Source organism: Sphaerodactylus townsendi, linkage group LG03, assembly GCF_021028975.2.
Source record: "Sphaerodactylus townsendi isolate TG3544 linkage group LG03, MPM_Stown_v2.3, whole genome shotgun sequence".
NCBI classification, from domain to species: domain Eukaryota; kingdom Metazoa; phylum Chordata; class Lepidosauria; order Squamata; family Sphaerodactylidae; genus Sphaerodactylus; species Sphaerodactylus townsendi.
Genome location: NC_059427.1, coordinates 95,878,860 through 95,895,516, shown reverse-complemented (window position 1 = coordinate 95,895,516; position 16,657 = coordinate 95,878,860).

Genomic DNA, 16,657 nt, shown 5'->3' with positions numbered 1-16,657 from the left:
ACAACAATGTTCTGATAATCTCAGTATTTTGGTCAGGGGTAAATTGGCCATTGACTTTATTGGACAAAATCACCGTGAGGTGCTAGCATGGAGGGTCACCTGCCATAGAGCTTCAGTTTTGTAAATGCCCAGTACCAGTAGTAAACACATATTTTGATAATGGAAATATCTCTGTACACTACTTATCATTACCTTCTTCACAACTGTTTCCACTGGGGTGAATATAAGCCAGTAGAGGCTGCTACAGAATATTGACACAAAAGTGACCAGAGTGGTACTTACCATCTTCTATTTCAAACCCTTCAAAAGAGATTGCATTGATAAGAAATGTAATGCCTTTAAGTCCTGATGGTGAGAACCAGCATGGTGTAGTGGTTAAGGTATCAGATTAGGACCTGAGAAACCCAGGTTCATATGCTTATTTGTGCCATGGAAGTTTGCTGACTGACCTTGGGCCCTTCACACACCCTCAACCCTGCACTTGGCTAACAATTGAATGGGAGACCTCCAAGGAATATCAGGGTTTTGATGCAGAGGTCTGAACGTCTCTTGCCTTGAAAATCCTATGGGGTCACCATAAGTCAGCTGTGACTTGTCAGCAAAAAACCAACACCCTGATACCACACTATATTTGGGTGCTTAGTTCTCTAAATTTATATTTATATTAATAACAATAAAGGTCTACTGGTGATAATTTAATTATGGATAATTATATAAAGCCTTAATGAATAAAATGTTTCAAACTTTTCCAGTTATAATATTTCTCTTTCTTAGCCTGTTTTGCTGCAACAGCTACTTATACCCGATAGCAATATTTTTCTCCTCTGCCTTTATTTGTTGTTGTGTTCGTGAACTCAAAGAACTTGATAGTTTGTAGTAAATAATTCATAGAAAAATAATATGTTAGTCAAGCCATGCACAGGCTGCTGTCATGGAGTGGATTTGTCTACAAACACCTTTGTGGACTGCCTCTTCTACTTCCTGAACATTAGACACCCACATTTCACATTCCATGCATATCACTGTGTCTGGTTGACTGCCGTGACCTCTTATAAACTTGTGCATTTATACTGATTCATCACAAGGAAATGTACAGTGTAGTTCTGTGCAGAGTTACTCTAAGACCACTGAGATAAATGGCCTTAGATTGAAATAGTTCTGCACAGGATTTCATGGTCAGGTCCATCTGCCAATAGAGGGATAAAATAAGAGCAACTTTTGAATCCACCTAAATATGAAAAAAAATCAGGTATGTTCAGACTAAAATCTGATTCAATTTAAGATTTCCTGGACAAACCTATTATTGTTTAAGATATTATAGTATCTTATAGTATAGTATCTTAAGATATTATACAACAAAAACCAATAATTATAACAATCATGATGTTGCAGTATGGATTATCTCACTATACAGAAGATTTAAACAATTTAAAATTCTTTCATTTCCATTTTTTCAGTCTTAATGACTTTAAGGAGGTAAAATTATATAAAAAACATTGTTAGGACATAATTGAGTAATTAATTACAACTTCAACTGTATCTTAAACTGTTCGGTAGTGATGAGTGGACACCTTCCCCCTCTGCTTGATTCATAGTTAGTCCTGCTTGAGAAAAACAAATCAATTAACCAGGTGGTTGGAAATTAATCAATTTCCCCCCAGATTAATAAGCAATTAGTCTTTCATGCACCCTTGATGCCATTGGGCTCTTTAAGGCATGTAGAGACCTTCCTGTATTCTTTGCCCCTCTCACCCACAATGCAAATTAGACCTTGTCTATCTGTCTCAGTCACACACCTCATTCCTGCTACATTCCAAAAGCATGAGATGCAACAGAGACAGTGCAAAGAACATGGGGCATTTCCAGGCCCATTTCAAAACTGGGGCCTTGTAGACTCTGAAACAAGGCTATTAAAAATGATTCCACTCCCCGCCCCCCATCATGCTCCTGAATTTGTCAGTTCAACAGTTCAACATCACTTTTAGTTATGAGAGCATAAACAAATTGTTTCATCACCCTTCCTTTTTTGTCTATCTCTATGATGTTTTAGTAAGGCTTCACTTGTTGCAGATGTGCATTGTACTCTTCAAATGAAAGCCATTCCAGTAGCCTTTCATAATACTGCATGTTTCAGGAGCAAAGGCAGCCATTGACTGAGTTTTTGGAAGACGTATCTGTCACAGTTGGCTTCTTTCCTGAGTTTTCACATTCAGGTATGGACTCTAGCATCTTGCATCCATTCCTCACAGCAAAACGGTTGAAACTATAACCAATTAATTTGCTTTGTACTATATTCAGTAGGATATGTTAGTGCACCCCAAACATGGAAAGTATTCACAGTAAAGCTGTTGTAACTTGATTTTGTTTATAATTTGCACTTTGTGTTTTCTTACATTCTAACACATCCTTTCTCTTTCCTCATTTATCTTTGCATAGCGTTTCAGCCCTTAGGGCTTGGATTTCAGTGGAAAAGCATCCAGTTTGGATGATGCCCAATTCATTGCATTTTCTTCCATTTTCTGTAATGGGTCTAGCTAACTTGGAAGTTGTAAGAGGCGTGATCGTTATTGTGTGGTGGGTTATTTCAGGGCATTGACATTCTGGGATGGGTATGTACAAAGCAAGTGCAGAATACCGCAGAATGGAAAGGATGTTCCTGGCATCTGCTCTTTAAACAGAGATTAGATTTATTTAGATTTCCTTTGATGTTTTAATTATACTTTTGATTCATTCTCAAAGCAGTAAGTCTGGTTTATCTTACTCATAAGTCATACACATTGTTTTCTTATACTTTGGCACCTCCTATGTAGACTATATCCAGGTATATTTCCTTTTGGGGCCATGTCACACAAAGTGAACAGGGGACGCTACTATCTTCAAATAAAAGAATTTCTGGACATGCTGCCGAACTAAATACATGGCAAATTTGGTGGTTCTGATTGGGAAGGTATATGCAAATGTTTAATCTCTTTGGAGCATAGAATATGCAATAATGAGACATTATGCATGTTTATGTAAAATAATTTCAGACTGAGCCAGTGGTGTGTGTGGGTGGGGGAAATGGCACCTGGGGCAAAATGGCACTTGCCCCCAACCCTGCCAGGCCCCTGCCACCCCCCCCCACTTACCTTAGTTCAGCTGGCTGAACTAAGGTAACTGGGGCATGGGGGCATGGGATTAAAATTAGTATTTGAATATCTAAACAAAATTAGATATGAAGACAGGAAGCCAGCAGGGGGATGGGGGCTTTCCAGTGTTTTGCACTGAGTGTCGCATGTATGACTATCTGCCACTAGGGCAGAGCTCGCGCCTCGCTGTAATGAGTTCCGGCACTCAAGGAACATGTGCTGCTCTGAAGCCAAGGTGGCAGACCTGGAGAAGCTTTGAGAGAGCAGAGAGGGCAACAAACGAGTTTCGACCCAGCCAGGTCCCATCTCTAAGGTGATATCTCTTCAGATGTCATGGAGAATATGAGCCTGTGACGGAGGGTGCTAGTCTGGAGGTGGTGGAAGATGCTTCCTAGATGGACCCTTCCTTAGCTGGTGGTCAGATATCCTCTCGACTGAGTATACCCTCGGGAGTGTGGGGCCTGTAGTGGGTGATTCGATCATTAGGAATATAGAGAGTTGGGTTTGTGACAGGCGATGACCGATGGTGACTGCCTGCCTGCGCGGCTAAGTTGCGGATGTCACGCTTTTCGTTCAGATAGGCTGTTAGATGCGCTGGGGTGAGTCAGCAGTTGTGGTCCACATTGCGCCCAATGACATTGGGGAAATGTAGCCGGAGGCCCCGTGCTTAAATTTAGGCTGCTAGGAAAAGGTTAAAAAATCCAGGACTCCTTAAGCGTGGCATTCTCCGAATGCTACCTGTTCCACGCCAAGAGGAGAGCTAGGCAAGCCGGAGAGCAGGGTCTCAATGCGTGATGAGAAGGTGGTAAGGCAGAGGGTTTCTAGCTTTGTCAGGGAACTGGGGAACCTTTTGGGATAGCGGCCTGTACAAAAGGGACGGGCTTCATCTTAACCAAAGAGGAACTAGGGCGCCGCCACTAACGCAAAAGGTGGCAGAACAGCTTTAACCGATCCTTGGGGAAGCCGACAGGAGCTGAGGTGACTTCGGTTCGGAATACAGAGTCCATGGGGATGGTGACACAGAGAGAGTAATTTTTCTAAATCGTAACCACATACGCTGGTGGCGATACAACGTGATAAGTGATAGTAAGTTCGCTGTGCGCTGCCAGGAGGGCAAAACACATAAATCCCAGGTTAAGGACAGAGACAGAGTGATACAAGTGTCTCTATGCTAACAGGAAGCATTCACCTAAAATGGGGAGCTGAGCACAGAGTTTTGAAGGAGGACATTGATATAGTGGGCATCATTATGATACAGAATGAGGAGAACCGCGACGTTATCCCAGGTCAAGCAGGGCTCTACAGGAAGATAGACAGGCGATAGTGGGTGGCCCTCATCAAAGAGAGCATAGTGTCACATAACAGACAATGCAGGGGAGCTGATTCCTCTGGGCTGGCAGCCACTGTGGATATCAATACCAGGGTGAAGCAAAGTTTAACATTAGAATTATATTATCGCCCCCCCAAAGTGCACCAAGAGGACTCGGAGATGGAAAAGAAATTAGAGAGTGCCAACAAAAGCAAAATGTTCTGTGGTAATGGGCGCATTTTAACTATCCCTACATAAACTGGAAAAATGCATGTTCAGGTCATAGTAAGGAGAGAACATTCTCGGATATGCTAAATGACTGTATTTATACAGATGGTTACGGTGAACCAACCAGGATGGATCCAGATCTAATTCTATGTGGGACCCAGACCTGGTGCGGAAGTCAGTGTTGTTGAGTCGATAGGGAACAGCTTAATTTCACAATGCTGTCAGATTCAGTATCTCTGCATGCTTAACAAGTGACAACTACTAATGTGTTATGATTTGCCTTCAGGAAAGCGGTAAAATTTCAAAGATGAGGGGATAAAAGCAAGAGGAAGCCGAAAAGGAAAATCAAGAGAGTCAAAGTCCAAGGTGCTTGAGGTTATTTAAAAAACACAGTCTTAAAGCTCAGCTAAATGTGTTCCGCGAGTTAGAAAGGCAGCCCAGTCCAAAAGAAAGCCACCATGGTTAAAAAAGGGAGGTTGAGGTAATTATTAGGAAAAAAAGACGTCTTTTAGAAAGCCTGGAAGTCCAACTTAACTGATGAAGAATACCAGAGAGAACACAAATGGTGGCAAAAGAGAAGCAAGTTAGCTGTAAGGGAGGCAAAAAGGATTATGAGGAACGCATGGCTGCAACATCAAGACTAGCAACAAACAGTTCTTTCAAGTACATCAAAAGCAGGAAGCCACAGGGGAAGCGGTAGGTCCGCTAGGACGATGAAGGAACAAAGGTGTGCTAAAAGGTGACAGGAGATTGCAGAGAAGCTGAATGAATTCTTTGCATCTGTCTTCTTCACTCCAAGAGGAGGAAAATTCCTGCACCTGAACCAAGCTTCTTAGGAGGTGAACTGGTGAACCAGCCGGCTAGTGGTAGACAAGGAAGAAGTTCTGGCAGCCATTGATAAACTAAATGCTACCAAAATCCCCTGCCCAGATTGCATTCATCCAAGAGTTCTAAAGAGCTCAAGCATGAAATTGCTGGATGTTCTCACATTAATATGCAACTTATCCCTGGAAATCAGGCTCCATCCCTGAAGACTGAAGATGGCCAATGTCACACCAATCTTTTAAGAAAGGGTCTAGGGGACCCGAAATTACAGGCCAGCCAGCTTGACATCTGTTCCTGGTAAATTAGTAGAATCTACTAAAGATAAAATTCATTAAACATAGAAAAGCAAGACTCCGCTGAGGAAGAGTCAGCATGGCTTTTGTAGAGGCAAGTCCTGTCTTTACAAACTTACCAGAGAGTTCTTTTGAGGGTGTAAAACAGACATGTGGATAAGGGGAACCAGTGACATTGTCTACTTGATTTCCAAAGTTGCTTTTGAGAAAGTTCTCACCAGAGACTGCTGAGAAAAACTCAGCAATGGAAGGAATAAGAGGGAAGTCCTCCTATGGATTAAAACTGGTTGAGGAACAGGAAACAAAGGGTGGGTATAAATGGGAAGTTCTCACAATGGAGAGATGTAGGGAGTGGTGTCCCCTGCTGATCCGCCTTTGGGACCAGTGCTCTTAACTTCATTCATAAAATGACCTGGAAGTAGGGTGGGTAGTGTGGTGGCCAAGTTTGCAGATGATACCAAATTATGTAGGGTGGGTAAGAACCACAAAGGATTGCTAAGAGCTCCAAGCCGACTCCTTTGATAAATTAGGTGAGTAATAAGAAAATGGCAAATGCAGTTCAATGTAGTAAAATGTAAAGTGATGCAACGAGCAAAAAAAATCCAAACTCACATTACACGCCACAGGGGTCAGTGCTATCAGTCACAAGACTGCAGTGGATTTGGGCTTTAGTTGATAGTTCCATGGGAATGTCAACTCAATGCATGGCAGCGGTGAAAAAAGGCAAACTCTGCTGGGGATAATTAGGAAAAGTAATTATAAATAAATCCGCAAAGATTGTCATGCTCCTTTATAAAGTTACGTGTACACCGCATCTGAGTAATTGTGTTCGCCTCTAATGCCACATCTCTCAAAAAAAAAAGGATATCAAGAGATAGAAAAGTGCAGAGAAGGGCAACGAGATGATTGAAGGATTGGAGCACCTTCCCAGAGGAGAGGCTGCAGCGCTTGTGGGGACTCTTTAGTTTGGAGAGAGACGTCTGAGGGGGGGATATGATTGAAGTCTATAAAATTATGCATGGGGTAGAAATGTTGACAGAGAGAAATTTTTCTCTCTTTTCTCACAATACTAGAACCAGGGGCATTCCACTGAAAAAATGCTGGGGAAGAATTAGACTAATAAAAGGAAACACTTCTTCATCGCGAACGGTGATTGGTGTTTGGAATATGCTGCCACAGGAGGTGGTGATGGCCACTAACCTGGATAGCTTTAAAAAGGGCTTGGACAGATTTATGGAGGAGAAGTCAATCTATGGCTACCAATCTTGATCCTCCTTGATCTCAGATTGCTAATGCCTTAGCAGACCAGGTGCTCAGGAGCAGCAGCAGCAGAAGGCCATTGCTTTCACATCCTGCATGTGAGCTCCCAAAGGCACCTGGTGGGGTCACCAGCAGCAGTGAATGTGGACTAGATGGACTCTGGTCTGATCCAGCAGGCTAGTTCTTATGTTCTTATGTTCTTATGTTAACCCCCACTCCCACCCACTTTAGTTCAGCCTGCTGCCCAGCCCCACCAGGCTGTTCTGGGCCATTGGGCCTGGTGGTGGAGCAGAGTCGGGCAGAGTTGCCCAGCAGCAGCCCCCCCAGACCTGGCTTGGCAAGGCCAGTCCAGCAGTGGCTTCTGCTGGGCCTGGGAGGCGGGCCAAGGGGGAAGGGGGAGGTGTGTGGGGGCCCCAAAGGTGTGCACCCAGGGTGCAGCACCCCCCTGCCCCATGGTAGCTACATGACTAGACTGAGCTTGTTCTGCATATCTGACTAAGTAGGCCTTGCCCAAGAAAGTTTAAGCCACAAGAAAGCCATCTAAAGAGGGCTACAAATGTTACCTGGAAGTGAAATCAGCAAAAATTATCTGAGGCCTGCTCTAAATAATGCATTTGCTATTTCTCTAGTTGGTGACGAAGCAATGTTGGGAGTACTGACTGTTGAGCATTGCTGATGACAGTATAAAGTGGTGTTTTTTTAAAAAAATAAACTTTTCCATTGTGATCTACCTCCTCTGACACATTGCCCTCAGAACTTCAGAGGCTTGTTATCTTAAAGAATAATTTCTGAAGTATATATCTAAATGTCTTTTTGATACATATCTTCAGGATTGACCCAAGGTGTTTTTGGTACCCTAGGTAGACTACAACTTTGGCTATTCCCCCCTCCCTTCGTTCTGGAATCAGCAGGTCAACCTTTCCATTTTGGAGATGGGACTTGCACTGTTTCCCAAGGTGCATTAGTGAATGGGCCAGTATCAGGGCAGAGGGGGTGATCAGTCTGGAGCACTTTTGGGCAGGGAGTGGGGATACATGCTGGCTGGATCCCAACATTTACTTATTACTTACTTTTTATGTTGCAATTTTCTTCCATAGCAGCATTCCAGGGAGCATACAGTGGGTGGTACTGGGAGCCAAGTGCTCTCCTGTCACAGTCAGGCATACCACTATGGAGGGTGACTAAGGCTAAGCACAGTCCCTGTTAGAATAGGCTGGCTGAATCAGCTACTTTCATCATTATTGCCAATCTAGGTTAAGCAGAACATTACTTCTCCAAGTGCTACTATTGACAGCAACACAGTAATCAATAAATCCAGAAGTCAAACCTGTTATACAAATTTCTGAATGTGTGCTTTGACCACTGAGGAAGACCTTTGAGGTTGAAATGTGTATGATCTTAGTTGGTCACTAGATATTGACCTCAACTATGCATGTTGCATTGTTACAGTCTTTGTAAAACTAGAAAGTTGTATTTTACACCAGTAGTGTTTTAAACTGGCTATTTGTGTACACTTTACTCTACTATATAAAAGCCCAGCATGTTTCAGCCAACTCTCTTCTTAAAGGAGTTTGGGAGATGTAGTTCAGAGGGCACCCTTTCTCACATACAGAGGGACTGATGGGACCACAATTCCCAGACTCCTTCTTGCTCAGCTGGTAACTATCTTAAAGCTATGGGGTCCTCAGAGGGCTATCCCATTCCTTGCCTGAGCTAACTCTCCAGTAGGGGTCCTCGCAGGTCTGTATTATTTCTTCCCTGAGCTAACTCTCAAGTGAGTCACCAGTGAGCCTGTACACTGGAAAGAGGCAGAAAGGAGAAATCCTATTCCTGGGCATTTCTCGGCACCATCTAGGAGTGGAGTCAATCCCAACAAAAGTCGTGTGCCATTGAATGAAAGAACAGGCAGGTTTCTGAGCCTCCTAACATCCTTTTAGGCAAGATAGCAGAAGATGAGGTATGACTTTGGAGCAGCTGAATCTCTCCCAGCAAGACTTTTCTACAGACCATTATTTTCCCCAACCATGGGCTTTATTGCTAGCATATAAATCCAGTTCTGCAAACACGAGGGGGATTACCATGGAGTTGAGGATAACACTCCCCATCTTTATAGGAACCCTGCTGGCTCTCCCCATTCATCTTTGCAAAGTCAGGATCCAACATTGCAAATTGGGGGAGGAGTTTCCTATGGAGGTAAGAACAACTCTCTCCATTCTCACAGGCAGCCTGTTGGCTCACCCCCTTTTGCAAAGCAAGGGTCCAGCTTTGCAAATTGCGGGGGGGGGGGGGTGCCTATGGAGATGTGGAGAACTCTCCACAACTTCGCAGGCCCCTTGCTAGCTCTCCCCCACCCTATTTGCAAAGCTGGAATCCAACCTTGCAAATGTGGGGTTTTTCCTATGGAGTTGGGAGTACTCTCCCCCTCTTTACATACATCCTTTTGCCCCCTATGCAAAGCCGGAGTGTTTGGGGGGGGGGTCCAGGGGGGCAATTTCAGTGTTTGCTCTGGGTTCTATTTCTTGTAGATATTTCCCTTCTACATCTCGTGCCCTGGGACAATTATTTTTCTAGAGCTTGTTGTATTTTTTCACACAAGGGACTTTATTGCTAGTAACAAATATTTGGTTGATCTTATTTGTGTAACTTAATATGTGCTGATAGTATTTACAGAGTTAGGGTTGAGTTTGTTTCCCCTTTTCCCTGCTGCTGTTCATCATGGTCAACGGGGCGAGCTGGAGGGATGAGAGTGGGAAAATGAGAGGGTTGCATGCTGCAGCTACTCAGCTTAGAAAGACATGCTGCTACTTCTGCTCCAGCCACCACCTCCTCCTCCTCCTCCTCTCCATCATCTTGTGGGGCCTGAGGTGAGGCAGGAGCAAACTTGGTGGTGCTGCTGTCATGGCCAAGGCTTCTTGAATCCCATTGGTGCTTCCCTCACCCGCTCCAGCAGCCATGGCCACAGGAAGCCGTGGCCCAGGTAGCTTCAACCTCACAGCAAACCACTTTCCAAGTGGAGCAACGGGAGTGTAGACATCTGGCACTTCAGCAGGGCTAGGAAGAGAAAGGGGAAGGATGGTATGCTAATGATGGCTTCTGTTCATCCTCCAGGAAAAAGGAACACAGAAAGAAGAAGCTCCTCTTGCCTTTTTGGCACTCATCAAAATCAAATGCCTCAGGCTAGTCCCTCTGTTTGTCAAGTGATTGGGATGGCCCTGCACATCTAGAATGTGGGTTGCCTCAAAGGAACACAAATGTCCTGTTTTAAACATTACGTGAAAGCAATGAAGATCAAAATCCTTCTCCTTCCTCCTTTCCCCCCATTTTCAGGTAATACCTGCAGCATTTGAAGGCACTGCTTCTCTTACTTACAGTAACATACCCCTGAGAGAAGACTGTATCTGCTCAAAACAGCCATAACAAACAGTATAATTTGTTTTAAAAAGCCATTTTCCTATCTTTGCATTGTTTAAGTAGACTTTACCTTAAAAGACTTCAGGGAATTCACACACAAAGCAAACACACCCAAATATTTAACATGTGGAACTTTTAGTAGTATTTTGTAAGGTTCTTATTATTCAGACAAGATTTTGGCACAATACATGACTCACACAGATAGTGACTTGTAGGCTCTTGTGATACTGTGCTCATTGTTCTACAACCCCTTAGAAGGTTTTACCGACAAAACCTTACTTACAAAACAAAACCAGCTCTCTGCCTCTTCACTATGGGTAGCAAAGATTGCACAGAAGACCTTAGGCAAGACCGCAGTAGTTTAATTGAGGCAAACAGAATAGTAAAGGATAATCGTTCTAAGTATCATAATTCAGAAGGAAAGGGAAGCATACTGCCGCTGTTGTAAATTCCCCAGTGCACAGGAAAATTTATTTGTAAATCTTCCTAGGTTACATGTACAAGGAGACTGGATTTGGACTACATAGCTATGACCTTTCTGTCACCATCTCAGAAATATAATTCTACTCCATTTTTATCAAGCTTATCTGGAGAGCCTATTCTCTGCCTAAGGTATGGAAAGAACCACTTTGATCAACCAGGAATTGTTGTAAGTATTGCCAGGAACATTATCAAATAATCTTCCTTTGGTACCTCGTAGACTTGGATATGGCTATAGAATTTTCTCCTCACTAGAATTTACAGAGTTGGGTTTACTGCTGAAGCTTCAGTGTGGACAGGGCTAGGGAAAAGTGCTTCAGATTCCACACAATTGTTTAATTTTGTTTGATGAAGGAAAAAATGGGAGAAGACTAAATGAAGTGCCTCTTCTTCCACATGACCACCAAATGCTTGGTAAGATTTTTCTCTTGTCTATTTAATTAATTTAATTAAATTAAAAACTTTTTTTGCCACCCAAATAAGATCTCCAAGATGGTAAACCTGAGATAATTAAAACGTTTGAACATTCAAACAGCATGTTTATAAACCAATTCAATGAAAACAAGTGAACACACATCACCAGAACCAAGGAGGAGGGCCAATAATAGTTATTGGAAGCATGCCAGATAAAACCAAAAAAGCCTACATTTGCTGGTGGAAGGCAACAACAGAGGGAGACAGACAAATTTCCTTGGGGAGGATTCCCAACGTTTTAGCAATTGATAATTCCTCTCATTTTTACTTTCATTAGGCACTTGCATCACAGACTCACAGCTGCAAATGGATGAACAAAATAAGTCGCCTTATGTAGTCAGACCACTGATTTATTGAGTTTAGGATTGTCTTTTCTGAGTCATTTGTAGATTACCAAAACTCAAGGGATTGTAGACCCCTGTTCCTACCTAAGATTTTCTGAAACTAGAGGTAGCAGTAACTAAATCTGGGACCCTCTCATAAAAAGTAAAGCTATTGGCTTTTTCCCTATTAAAAAAACACAAAATCCCCCTTAGCATAGTAGCACAATGGATTTAAAGTAGGGATGAGTAGATAGCTTCAGTTTTGTATATTTTGTTACTACGTAATCCTATTATTTATATTCCTGTTGACTTCAAAAAAGGAAGAAGAATTTCAAAATGTTGATAATAAGATTTTTTACAGGGGAAAAAAATCTCCCTTTGAGATAGTTTTTTTAAGTTGGCTGCCCTTAAAGAAGGACAATTTTGGTTGCCTTTCCACAGAAGCGAAAAAGTGAAAAAAAAAAAAGAATCTCGTGCCTCCCTGGGCATGTAGCAAAGGTTTGAGTCGAAACCACTCTGCCACAAATATCTTGGCATTTATTAATTGCGTGGGTGGGGAGGTAGAAACAGCTTCGGAAAAAATTAGTATCTGTACCATTTGCAAATCATTCTGTAAAAAAGTTTTCAAAATTAGGGTTTGTTTCCAGATGGTTCTACTCTCCCAAGAAAGTAGTAAAAATAAATCTTTTATATAAATCATTGCCATACTCCAGAAAACTGTGACTAACTTCACACACCCAGCAGGGATTTTGACCTTTTTTATTTGAGCAGTGCTCCCAATGCTATATGGCAAACTGCTTTTGAAAATCCGTGAGTGTAAAAAAGGCAGTTTTGTAGCTGCGGTATGATTGGGGGGTAGGGGGTGGGAATGGCTGCTCAAATATAGTTTAGAGTTATTTTTATAAGTTCCTTATAGCTCACTGTAATATAAGGAGGGCTGAATTTATTTTAACAATAAATCATAGAGAATAAAAGGGTCAAAAGTCCTATTGAGCATGCACAAGCTCTTAGATACACAAGCATCTTGAGGAACTCTTTGGCTTTCAGCCCTGATCAACTATTTCACATTTGTGTTATTCACAGCAGGCACTGAAAAGCTGTTCATTCATCCACATGTGACTGTTAAAAAAATACACATAATGTAAGTCTATCATGAGAGGCAAAAACCCAGGAAAAAGGTTCAGAGACTTCCAAAGACCAGTTTGATCCATTCCATTCACCCTCAAGGTTCAGCTTCATAACTGTTATTGATTAGGTTTAACTTGAGGGATGTGGTGACGACCAGCTAATTTGATACTGAGAACATCACTGATTCAGGTGACCTTTTGTTTTGTGCATATTCAGAACTGCTGCTTTAGTTCAGCTGCAAATAAATTAATTGCCTGGTCTTTAAGACAGACCAAACCAAATCCTTCCTATTTTCAAAAACACTGACATTTTGGAGATTACAAAAAAAGCCTTCTTTTCTTCCCTATACTTCTTCACTTTGTTAAAAAAAAAAGCTTACTCTCAGTGGTTTATTGTGACATCATCATACACCTAAGACTGATTGGCTTCATAGCACTGCGACAACATCCTGTTTACTACACAGCTGGGTGATATCATTCATATGGATCACTTATTTACTTGTTTACTTTATTTATCATTCACCTTTCAAGGCAGATTACACAATTATCAAATAATGCAACACATTCATGAAGGAGGAGAAAGAAGCAGTTGGGAAAAACGAGCACTGAGAAAATAGCAGCACAGACAAACATAACTGTCACACTGGATTAAAAAAAACAGGTGAACATTTTGGATTAGACACCTGGATTAGACAAGTTCTACCATAAGAAAATAACTATATTTAATCAGGGAATTGAAATAAAAATATAGTGGTTACAGTCCTACTTTTATAAAGCCAAAGCTATTCCAATATATTGTTGATAGGACAACTGTCTATAACTGTCACTATAGAAGCTATGGCACACCTTAACCATGCTATGTGTATGGTTTGTAATAATTTTGCTGATGTGCATACCCTTTCATTTGGAATACAGTCTTCTGATTGTATTACAATACACTGAGTCCTCTATCTCACATTTTAAACCAATGTAAGGAAGAATGCCTTCCCCTTTAACATTGGTATTTTCTGCACAAATAACCTATCACTTGTCTGAAAATGTTTTCAATCCCCCCCCCCTTTACAACAATCTATGTTCACACTCAACCTCTCAAAACAATTCATGGCCACCATAACATGATTTTTCTTTTTTGAGTTTTGTGTTGAATCAGTGCTTCAAAGCTTTATGCTGCAATTCTCTACTCCTCATATACTCGATGCATTGAAGATTTCCCCCCTCCAAAACAAAGAAAAACCAAGGAGAAACGCTGCAAATAAACAGGCAAGGGGGGAACGGAGTGAGGTCAGAAAATGGCGCACAGGAGGTAGTTCAGGGAAGCAGAGAAGTGTGGGAAATGTAGTCAATAGATCACACAGCAACTGAAGACATTTTCAAAACATTTCAACTGAAGAATTGTTTTAATAGGGGATTCACATTATGAGGCTGCAAATAAATCAATGGGGGATAAAAACAATGAGAACTTCATGGAGGAAATGTTTTATTTCCTGCCTCAAAACATTTTAAAAGGTTTGTATGGAAAGGACCATTCATTTCCATGGCTGCTGATACAGCCTCTACCTTCTTGTTGCTGTCCTCCTCTATGATAGCAAGAATGATTGGACAAAAGGACCTCAATGCCAAGAATACTGCATATATATATATGACTAGGAGTTTATAGTGATGACGTAACTTAGGACTTCTGGACCCTGAAATACTAATGGAGCACTATGCCAGGTACTGGAGAAAAGGGTCGGGGAAGACCTTCTTACTTTTCAGAGAGAGAGAAAGAGACAGAGACAGAGACAGAGAGAGAGAGAGAGTTTCTGTAACCAAAAATTGTACTTGCTGTAACCTGTAGTTGCTGTAACCAAAAGAGCAGCCGCCAAAAAAAAGGGGAACTGGTGGTGGGGTTGGTGGGGGTCTCTCAGACTAGTTCTGGCAGTTATGAGCAAATTTAAATTGCCACAGAAATAATGTTTTGTTTCATTTTCAAAGCATTCTCTACTTTCGCTCATAATTGCTTTTCCTAATCTGATCCAAGCCTGATGGAATTAAGCTAGTTTTTACAGATATTTCCAAATTTCGTACTGCCAGACATTAGAGTCATCCAGTGGTGGGATTCAAATAATTTAACAACCGGTTCTGGTGATGGGATTCAAATAATTTAACAACTGGTTGTTTACAAGCACCATTTTAACAACCGGTTCTGCCGAAGTGGTGCAAACCTGCTGAATCCCACCACTGGAGTCATCCTAAATATGGCTTCTATACACACATTTAACAAACCAATATTTAACAAACTTTCATGTTTGTTTTTAATGAACTTTTTTGAGGGGGGGGAGGACCTATAAAAAGAATTTTTTAAACACACATGCATGGACACACAAATAGCCACTAAGAAAAGAGGAGCAATTGCTGAGAAAAGAAAAGAAACAAGTATTGATGTTAGTGGTCAGTTCCCAACAAATTTCCTCTTCAAAGTGAGATTTTTAATTTATTTTACACACATAAATAGCACATACAAAGAAAGATAAAGAAAAGATCCCAATCTAGTCCCCCCTTTCCCCTATAATAATAATACTAAATGAAAAGAAAATAGGGGAAAACACCTACACTTATATGGTGACTTCCAGCTACCTCACTAAGGATCCAAGCATAAATCTAACTCCAGGCTTATAATTAATATCTACATTTTTTCACTTTTAGTTTTTCTTATAAAGTTGTCTTAATTCAATACACTGTTTTCATTTAAGTCTTGAATCCTGCCATTGTTTCTATGTTTGTATATGTTTTCAATAAGTAGTCCGCAAAGGATTTCCAGTCTTTCAGAAAATTGTCTGTATTCTTGTCTCTTATAACCGCTGTCAGCCTTGCCTTCTCTGCATCTCTGTGACTTTCAAGATCCAGTCTTGTTTTGTTGAAATTTTGTTGTCTCTCCATTTGTATGCATATAAAATACTTGCTGCAGTTTTCATATACATTAAAAAGTGTTCTATATTGATCAGGAACAATTTTCTCCATCAACTCCAACAGAAATGCCTCAGTTTTTTGTTCAATTGTTATCTTTAAAATCTTTTGCGTTTTTTAAAATCATATCTCAAAACAATTTTGCCTGTTTACATGTCCACCACATGTGAAAAAAAGAACCATCCTGTTGTTGACATTTCCAGCATTTGTTTGATATTCCGTTATACATTTTAGATAATTTTTTGGTGTTAAATACCATCTATACATCATCTTATGCCCTCTTCAAAGTGAACCAATTGCATTTTTAACTGAAATATATGACAGATAGCTGAGGCACTAATGTTTTTCACTGTTAATAAGGTCGATATGGAACAGAGCTCCTTCAGAATATATATCTGGTAAAGTGGAAATGCATGCTTTGATGACTGCTATAAAGCAGGCCAAAGATATGTCATGTTCAATTAATGTCAATAAGGAACATCTGTATTTAGGCACCCAAGTTGCTTAATGCAAACATTTCATAATTATATACTATAGCACACATGGAGCATTATGAGACGCGGTGTCCCAGTGTGAAAAATATTCACATTTTTCAGATCAGTCAGCAGTCTTGGTCTGGCTTTGGCTCAGCTTGCCGTCTCCCCATAAGAGTATTTCTTTATAATATTGAATTAAGTACAATCCACATTTTTTCTGTTATCTGTGAAATCTTGTGGTTGTGGCTTGACTGTTTTCATAAAATGAAAGATCCAAGGGCATAGAAAGTTAGGAAGGTTCTCTGCCCCCCTTTTCATTTTAGTATGCCACAACTGTTTTTTCTCCCTTTTGAATTTTTAGGCTTAGAAGCAAAGGT